General features: G+C 53.6%; 1 pseudogene; it reads right to left on the bottom strand.

Annotated features, from left to right (window-relative positions):
• Window positions 1-344: 344 nt before the first annotated feature.
• Window positions 345-8,811, bottom strand: part of LOC119360323 — a 130,930-nt pseudogene continuing 122,463 nt past the window's right edge.

Genomic DNA, 8,811 nt, shown 5'->3' on the forward strand with positions numbered 1-8,811 from the left:
GCGTCCTTGGCTTACCCAAAGGGAAATAAAATAAGAGCTTCAATGAATGCTAAAGAAAAAATAGATTTAAGTTAAGTCTGAATATAACATGCCTTCAAAAATCAATCCTCACACACTGAAAGTAGATAGAAAATGTGTGCTTAGTTTCTTTGATTGACCTTTAGCACAATATAGTGGTAGAAGTTAACAAAAGAACATTTAGTGGAATGAGAGCCCTTGCTTAGTAAATCCACTAATACTTCACATAGAAATTTACAGTTCTGAACTTAGTTTTAAATATTTATCAACCCTTCTAATTTGAATGAACCTCAATTAATTTGAGGTAAATAGAAAAACTATGTATATAAAAGATTAACATGAACAATATAAACAATTGGTTTGGATCCCAGCTAATGACAAAAGTGATCATCTCAGACTCAGGGTTCAAATGTGGGTATTTCTGCATCAGAACCATGAGCTGCCTCATATATAGAGAAGACTGGATAGTGTACTCCTGTAGGGATCCTCCTCTCTCCTCTTCAGATACTTGATACAGCTCTCCACTTCAGATTTGACATGCAAATAGAGGTGATGGGCCTTCTCTTTATCTTTTAACTCCTTCTCCCTCCCTATGCAAACAAGTAAACCGATCGAAAACACAAGAAGCAAACCTAATCAGACATGGGCTCTCCGAAATACGCCTGCATCCGACTCATTTTTTGATTATCTAAAAAGGATAACAGGGCAACGTATGTTGACTTGCCACGAGAACATGTAGATATCTTTTCAGATTACTATTTGCTAGTGCAGCTGGTTACCTTTTGTTTCAATAGGCTCCCCAAAGATGAAGTAAAAATGTAAAATCTTCCTGGCAGTTTTGGCTTAAGCACTACATGCTGCATATCTTTATTCTTTATCTCTCCCATAAAATCAGTCCTGTGAAAACAATATGGTAAATAAAGATCTTTGATTCTCATGGACAAAGTATTTGGGAAAACTATTATTATTTTGCTTCTAAAATACAATAAAAAATACCTTAGCTTTAGGCCCTCTTCATTTAGCTTGTTGTCATGGATATCATAAAACTGGAGCTAAATAAGATCATTGTAGTCTAACAACATTTGAGGTGAAAAACATTGTTTCTAGACATTAGATAATCAAGGGGATAACATAGTAAGATAACATATCTTTTGAGGTTGCACTTGCATCACAGATATCGTCTTCTCCAACCAATCCAAATGGTATTATTGTTGCTCCAAACCATGATGCCATCTGCAGAAATTCAGACTACTCAGACCGAAATAGCTTGTATTCCTCTCCCTGTAAACAACTACGTCACCTTCGAGAACAATTGATGTTTTTACTTTATACAAAGATATATTATGATCTCTATACCAAATTCTTACTCTAAAGAGCGTCGTGCACGCCTCCTGGATACAGCAAAATGGATTGCTTCTCAGAAAGGAGAAAAGAAGAAACATAGGCCAATGTGTGCACTATGACAAATTTAGAATCTATCCAGCATTCGAAATTCAGATTTCAGAATCTACCATCATTCTGAAATTCAGATTTTAGAAGGGGGTGGATGGATGGCGGCGAACCAACGGAGCATTGATCATCTACTAACGTGTCACAGGCTGGTTTGTTCGCCGCCAGCAATCTCATCAATGCCGAGATAGCCATGCAACGGCGGCAGCTATGGCGGACAAAGGCAAGACTGTCATATCGCCGGGGCGGAAAAAAGAGGATATATGAAGACATGTGTGGGAGCGCATAAACGAATATCACCATAGAGAATCGCTGCATCCCCGTGCATGCCTCCCTCCCACATCTCTCTCTATGCCTCCTTGTATGCAGCTCATTGCTAGGGTAGTGCAGGCATAAAAGAGGACAAAATTGGATAGAGCAGGAGCCATTGTCTAGTGACAAAGTGAAACAACACAACACGCCACAAATCCATGGTCTAGGGAAGAAGAGGCGGAGGAGGACGAGTAGCCGTGCCGCTGGACAGCGTCCTCCATGATGAAGCAGGGCCGGACTTCTTCTCTCGTCGATGACCTCCTCCCTCTCCCTCCAAACCACCATGACGGAACCGCTGGCCCCACAGCTTCTTTTCCCCGATGCTGGCCTCTCCATGGCTCCCGGTTCGCTACTCCTCCGGTCCTCCCCCAGTCTGCCGGCCTCCCCTGCTCATCCACCAACCTCGAAGACCCGTCCTCCCCTACTTGGATCTGGAACCAACTGCTAGGCCCCGCCTGACCTCGCCGGCGGCCAATGACCATCTCCCGCCAACCAACGCACCTACATCTCCTCTGTCCTTTCTCTTTCTCCCTCCTCTTCTTCCTCTTCTCTCTCCCTCTCATCTTCTCTCTCTCCTACAGGGAATCGAGCGCTGCCGCCGTCACCCTCGTCACCTTTGGCTGCAGGTCGCCGGCCCCGCCGGGACGGACGCGGGAGAGGATCCGCGGAGGAGAGTGGGCTGGAAGAAAGAGATGAGCGGCGGCGCCCTCACGCTGGGACGGATGAGGAGAGAAGTTGAGGGGAGGAGGAGGCGGCGCAGCGGTGGAGTGAACGCGGGGGCTAGGTTTCACCGTGGGAACCCCACGCTAGCTGCAGAGCCTCTTTTCTCACGTAGGATATGCCCAGGCACACTACACAGCTGGGCTTGGAAGGAAAAGAGCCCCACCCGTCATTGACTGTACCACCAAAAAGCAACGTGGGAAGGGATGAGTGGCTGGATGTTTGACAGCGCCGAGTAAAATTGCCAGCGAGGTAGATCGTGCGAGCCGGAACCACCGCGGGACACTACCGGAACAGGGCCATACCCCGACGGCCAGAACAATGCCGACGGCCCCCGTCGGCTTCTCCGGAGATATGCCGACAGCCTGGTTCTGGCCGTCGGCGTACAAAGGCCGTCGGGCTACGCAGAGATAAGCCGACGGCACCCGTCGGCATAGAACGGCCGTCGGCCTAGCTACATATACGCCGACAGCTACCGTCGGCTTACGAAGGCCGTCGGCATACACGTGGGGCCCGGCCACCCCCTGGCAAACGGCGTCAGAGCTATGCCGACGGCCTAGACGGGGGGCCGTCGGCATAGGTCCGCAGGCCACGTCATTGATCCAGGCCGCACCATGCAGAGGCTATGCCGACGGCTGCCGTCGGCATATCTGCCACGTCAGTGATCCGCGGCACGCTGGTCGGATCTAGGCCGTCGGCATAGTTAGATTTTTTTTCGTACATATTTTTTAATGTTTTTTGTGTATTATTATATCAACTAACATGTAGCATGTTAAATATAAACATACATATGAATATATATGTAGTTTGTATTTTTTTCATATATTATGAATATATATATATATAGTTTGTATTTTTTCGAGCACGTTAATAATGTGCGGTCATGTTCTTTTAAATATAGATCCTTATATTTTATTAAAATCAAAAACAGTTATGCCGACAGAAGTTTTGTGGCAGTTGCAAACGCCCGACACCCGTCTCCAGAGAGTGACCCCCCTCACATCCGCGGTGTGCCCCCCCCTCATGGACGGCGCCGCCGGCGGCACCTGGAGGGGGGAAACGGACGCGTCGGGTCTACACGGAGTGGATGTAGCTGTGGGTTTGGCCCGGATGTTGCTCCAAAGTGTTCCTCTGGGCCGACCTAACACAACCGGGTGGAGAGGTCCACTGGTCAAAGCCCGTCCGTGCAAAGTCAAAGGGCTAGATCCCGTGGTCAAACGCTACAGGGTTAGCCGGGACGGGGGCCCTGGGGGGTAGCAATGCCACCGGAGCATCGTACCGGGCCCTCATACATGCGGGGTGGTGTTGTGGCATGTCCGAAGAGGCGGCACGCGTCTCCGGGTTGTGGCCCCCCTCACGGACGGCAATGAAACGGTAGTAGACGTTCTGCGGTAACGATGCAGCGTGAATATTATTAAATACTTGGAGCGCGATAAAATCATGAGTTTTTTACACAACGTGGGCACATGTGCTATAGGACTGATGGTAATTTTTCATAATTTTTTGTGATGGAGAAGTATCTGAACACTTCCCTCTACGCGGATTGCTCTTTGCACGTCTACGACTATGGCCGGCGGCCTCCGGGGGCTAGCATACCGTCAAATCTTGCGTAGGCGGCCTCTCACAAATTTGGAAGTGTTGAGGCGGTTGCAAACGCCCAGCACGCGTCTCCGGGGCGTGCCCCCCCCCCCTCACGGACGCCGCCGCCGCCGGCACCTGGAGGGGGGAAACGGACGCGTCGGGTCTACACGGAGTGGATGTAGCTGTGGGTTTGGCCCGGATGTTGCTCCAAAGTGTTCCTCTGGGCCGACCTAACACAACCGGGTGGAGAGGTCCACTGGTCAAAGCCCGTCCGTGCAAAGTCAAAGGGCTAGATCCCGTGGTCAAACGCTACAGGGTTAGCCGGGACGGGGGCCCTGGGGGGTAGCAATGCCACCAGAGCGTCGTACCGGGCCCTCATACATGCGGGGTGGTGTTGTGGCATGTCCGAAGAGGCGGCACGCGTCTCCGGGTTGTGGCCCCCCTCACGGACGGCAATGAAACGGTAGTAGACGTTCTGCGGTAACGATGCAGCGTGAATATTATTAAATACTTGGAGCGCGATAAAATCATGAGTTTTTTACACAACGTGGGCACATGTGCTATAGGACTGATGGTAATTTTTCATAATTTTTTGTGATGGAGAAGTATCTGAACACTTCCCTCTACGCGGATTGCTCTTCGCACGTCTACGACTGTGGTCGGCGGCCTCCGGGGGCTAGCATACCGTCAAATCTTGCGTAGGTGGCCTCTCACAAATCTGGAAGTGTTGAGGCGGTTGCAAACGCCCAGCACGCGTCTCCGGGGTGTGCCCCCCCCCCCTCACGGACGCTGCCGCCGCCGGCACCTGGAGGGGGGAAACGGACGCGTCGGGTCTACACGGAGTGGATGTAGCTGTGGGTTTGGCCCGGATGTTGCTCCAAAGTGTTCCTCTGGGCCGACCTAACACAACCGGGTGGAGAGGTCCACTGGTCAAAGCCCGTCCGTGCAAAGTAAAAGGGCTAGATCCCGTGGTCAAACGCTACAGGGTTAGCCGGGACGGGGGCCCTGGGGGGTAGCAATGCCACCGGAGCGTCGTACCGGGCCCTCATACATGCGGGGTGGTGTTGTGGCATGTCCGAAGAGGCGGCACGCGTCTCCGGGTTGTGGCCCCCCTCACGGACGGCAATGAAACGGTAGTAGACGTTCTGTGGTAACGATGCAGCGTGAATATTATTAAATACTTGGAGCGCGATAAAATCATGAGTTTTTTACACAACGTGGGCACATGTGCTATAGGACTGATGGTAATTTTTCATAATTTTTTGTGATGGAGAAGTATCTGAACACTTCCCTCTACGCGGATTGCTCTTCGCACGTCTACGACTGTGGCCGGCGGCCTCCGGGGGGTAGCATACCGTAAAATCTTGCGTAGGCGGCCTCTCACAAGTCTGGAAGTGTTGAGGCGGTTGCAAACGCCCAGCACGCGTCTCCGGTGCGTGCCCCCCCTCACGGACGGCGCCGCCGCCGGCACCTGGAGGGGGGAAACGGACGCGTCGGGTCTACACGGAGTGGATGTAGCTGTGGGTTTGGCCCGGATGTTGCTCCCCGGTGTCCCTCTGGGCCGACCCGACACAACCGGGTGGAGAGGTCCACTGGTCAAAGCCCGTCCGTGCAAAGTCAAAGGGCTAGATCCCGTGGTCAAACGCTACAGGGTTAGGCGGGACGGGGGCCCTGGGGGGTAGCAATGCCACCGGAGCGTCGTACCGGGCCCTCATACATGCGGGGTGGTGTTGTGGCATGTCCGAAGAGGCGGCACGCGTCTCCGGGTTGTGGCCCCCCTCACGGACGGCAATGAAACGGTAGTAGACGTTCTGCGGTAACGATGCAGCGTGAATATTATTAAATACTTGGAGCGCGATAAAATCATGAGTTTTTTACACAACGTGGGCACATGTGCTATAGGACTGATGGTAATTTTTCATAATTTTTTGTGATGGAGAAGTATCTGAACACTTCCCTCTACGCGGATTGCTCTTCGCACGTCTACGACTGTGGCCGGCGGCCTCCGGGGGCTAGCATACCGTCAAATCTTGCGTAGGCGGCCTCTCACAAATCGGGAAGTGTTGAGGCGGTTGCAAACGCCCATCACGCGTCTCCGGGGTGTGCCCCCCCCCCCCTCACGGACGCCGCCACCGCCGGCACCTGGAGGGGGGAAACGGACGCGTCGGGTCTACACGGAGTGGATGTAGCTATGGGTTTGGCCCGGATGTTGCTCCAAAGTGTTCCTCTGGGCCGACCTAACACAACCGGGTGGAGAGGTCCACTGGTCAAAGCCCGTCCGTGCAAAGTCAAAGGGCTAGATCCCATGGTCAAACGCTACAGGGTTAGCCGGGACGGGGGCCCTAGGGGGTAGCAATGCCACCGGAGCGTCGTACCGGGCCCTCATACATGCGGGGTGGTGTTGTGGCATGTCCGAAGAGGCGGCACGCGTCTCCGGGTTGTGGCCCCCCTCACAGACGGCAATGAAACGGTAGTAGACGTTCTGCGGTAACGATGCAGCGTGAATATTATTAAATACTTGGAGCGCGATAACATCATGAGTTTTTTACACAACGTGGGCACATATGCTATAGGACTGATGGTAATTTTTCATAATTTTTTGTGATGGAGAAGTATCTGAACACTTCCCTCTACGCGGATTGCTCTTCGCACGTCTACGACTGTGGCCGGCGGCCTCCGGGGGCTAGCATACCGTCAAATCTTGCGTAGGCGGCCTCTCACAAATCTGGAAGTGTTGAGGCGGTTGCAAACGCCCAGCACGCGTCTCCGGGGTGTGCCCCCCCCCCTCACGGACGCCGCCGCCGCCGGCACCTGGAGGGGGGAAACGGACGCGTCGGGTCTACACGGGGTGGATGTAGCTGTGGGTTTGGCCCGGATGTTGCTCCAAAGTGTTCCTCTGGGCCGACCTAACACAACCGGGTGGAGAGGTCCACTGGTCAAAGCCCGTCCGTGCAAAGTCAAAGGGCTAGATCCCGTGGTCAAACGCTACAGGGTTAGCCGGGACGGGGGCCCTGGGGGGTAGCAATGCCACCGGAGCGTCGTACCGGGCCCTCATACATGCGGGGTGGTGTTGTGGCATGTCCGAAGAGGCGGCACGCGTCTCCGGGTTGTGGCCCCCCTCACGGACGGCAATGAAACGGTAGTAGACGTTGTGCGGTAACGATGCAGCGTGAATATTATTAAATACTTGGAGCGCGATAAAATCATGAGTTTTTTACACAACGTGGGCACATGTGCTATAGGACTGATGGTAATTTTTCATAATTTTTTGTGATGGAGAAGTATCTGAACACTTCCCTCTACGCGGATTGCTCTTCGCACGTCTACGACTGTGGCCGGCGGCCTCCGGGGGCTAGCATACCGTCAAATCTTGCGTAGGCGGCCTCTCACAAATCTGGAAGTGTTGAGGCGGTTGCAAACGCCCAGCACGCGTCTCCGGGGTGTGCCCCCCCCCTCCCGGACGCCGCCGCCGCCGGCACCTGGAGGGGGGAAACGGACGCGTCGGGTCTACACGGAGTGGATGTAGCTGTGGGTTTGGCCCGGATGTTGCTCCAAAGTGTTCCTCTGGGCCGACCTAACACAACCGGGTGGAGAGGTCCACTGGTCAAAGCCCGTCCGTGCAAAGTCAAAGGGCTAGATCCCGTGGTCAAACGCTACAGGGTTAGCCGGGACGGGGGCCCTGGGGGTAGCAATGCCACCGGAGCATCGTACCGGGCCCTCATACATGCGGGGTGGTGTTGTGGCATGTCCGAAGAGGTGGCACGCGTCTCCGGGTTGTGGCCCCCCTCACGGACGGCAATGAAACGGTAGTAGACGTTCTGCGGTAACGATGCAGCGTGAATATTATTAAATACTTGGAGCGCGATAAAATCATGAGTTTTTTACACAACGTGGGCACATGTGCTATAGGACTGATGGTAATTTTTCATAATTTTTTGTGATGGAGAAGTATCTGAACACTTCCCTCTACGCGGATTGCTCTTCGCACGTCTACGACTGTGGCCGGCGGCCTCCGGGGGCTAGCATACCGTCAAATCTTGCGTAGGCGGCCTCTCACAAATCTGGAAGTGTTGAGGCGGTTGCAAACGCCCAGCACGCGTCTCCGGGGTGTGCCCCCCCCCCTCACGGACGCCACCCCCGCCGGCACCTGGAGGGGGGAAACGGACGCGTCGGGTCTACACGGAGTGGATGTAGCTGTGGGTTTGGCCCGGATGTTGCTCCAAAGTGTTCCTCTGGGCCGACCTAACACAACCGGGTGGAGAGGTCCACTGGTCAAAGCCCGTCCGTGCAAAGTCAAAGGGCTAGATCCCGTGGTCAAACGCTACAGGGTTAACCGGGACGGGGGCCCTGGGGGGTAGCAATGCCACCGGAGCGTCGTACCGGGCCCTCATACATGCGGGGTGGTGTTGTGGCATGTCCGAAGAGGCGGCACGCGTCTCCGGGTTGTGGCCCCCCTCACGGACGGCAATGAAACGGTAGTAGACGTTCTGCGGTAACGATGCAGCGTGAATATTATTAAATACTTGGAGCGCGATAAAATCATGAGTTTTTTACACAACGTGGGCACATGTGCTATAGGACTGATGGTAATTTTTCATAATTTTTTGTGATGGAGAAGTATCTGAACACTTCCCTCTACGCGGATTGCTCTTCGCACGTCTACGACTGTGGCCGGCGGCCTCCGGGGGCTAGCATACCGTCAAATCTTGCGTAGGCGGCCTCTCACAAATC

This window comes from Triticum dicoccoides, chromosome 2B (genome assembly GCF_002162155.2).
Source record: "Triticum dicoccoides isolate Atlit2015 ecotype Zavitan chromosome 2B, WEW_v2.0, whole genome shotgun sequence".
Classification (NCBI taxonomy): domain Eukaryota; kingdom Viridiplantae; phylum Streptophyta; class Magnoliopsida; order Poales; family Poaceae; genus Triticum; species Triticum dicoccoides.